The 1,111-nt window shown below is 43.6% G+C and overlaps 1 long non-coding RNA gene across 1 annotated transcript in view; it reads right to left on the reverse strand.

The window, feature by feature from the left end:
• LOC119586934 overlaps nt 1–1,111 on the reverse strand; it is a 12,187-nt gene that overhangs the window by 1,952 nt on the left and 9,124 nt on the right. The gene's annotated exons all lie outside the window — the stretch shown is intronic.

Here is a 1,111-nt window from a genome sequence, read left to right on the forward strand (position 1 = left end):
CATAGACAGACAAAGACGGAGCCGCAAAAGAAAGAGCGAGATGCAAAATCCCGCAGCGGCATCCCAGGCAGGACGACAACCTCCGTCACACCACCGAGCGCCGCGCTGAGCATGGCATCGGCCGTGATCTGTGCCTGTACTTGCTTTTCTTTCACACTTGCATGATCTTTTTTTTTTTTTTTGAACCTATGTCCATTAAGAATGAATCTTTTCTGGAAATAATTGGAATTCTATAAAATAAAGAGAAAAAAGAAAATACGAAAGTGCATGTTCCACTGATAAATTGCATTCATTCCCGCCTGCGAACTGCGAAGCCCCTCCCTCTTTCGGCTTTTAGGAGAATTTGAGTTTCCACGAGGCTTGGCCGGTCGATATTCTGCTGTTGCTGATATGGTGCAAAGGGGTTCGTGATTAATTGGCCAAACAGAGACAAAGGAAATATATATACAGTTGTAATTCTCGTTGCTAATAGGTCTCCATTGGCCCGTTTCGTTTTCGAATTACCTGTAGGACTAGAAAGCCTGACCACGCGCACAATCACGCACAGGTATTCCAACCGCGAAACATCTTTCACCCCGCAGACATACTCAACTTTCGAACACTGAATTAGATTTATGAACAGGGCAGACAGAATGAACACACTACGGACATAGACATCAAAGAGAAGAAAATCGGCGCGTGGCAGAAGGTCGTGCGATGTCAGGGAGCGCGTGAGAGCGGTCGCACAGGTAACCTCGGCTCGCGTTTCCAGTGTTTCCATTGTCAGCATTGAGAGAGTGTCAGCCCCTCGTGAGTGTCTCTTGTTATTGGTTCAAAGGTGCTGTGAATTATAATATTGTTTGCTAAAATGTGTCATGTGTTGCATTTTACGAAGTCTGGGTATCTCAGTGAGAAAAAAAAACATATTTTGATTGTTAGGAAGACAGCGTTCTGTGGGAGTACTTTCATATGCAAGCTCGATGTGTATTCAATATTTTACGTGAACTGACGATATTTTCGACCAGAGACAGTATATAGTATTTTGATAGTGCACGTGCAAATTGCAAATATAAAGTATGGAAGTAGCAGGTTCAGTTAAACTGGTCCGACAAAAATATTACAAAGTTGGTCC

This window comes from Penaeus monodon, chromosome 22, assembly GCF_015228065.2.
Source record: "Penaeus monodon isolate SGIC_2016 chromosome 22, NSTDA_Pmon_1, whole genome shotgun sequence".
NCBI lineage: Eukaryota > Metazoa > Arthropoda > Malacostraca > Decapoda > Penaeidae > Penaeus > Penaeus monodon.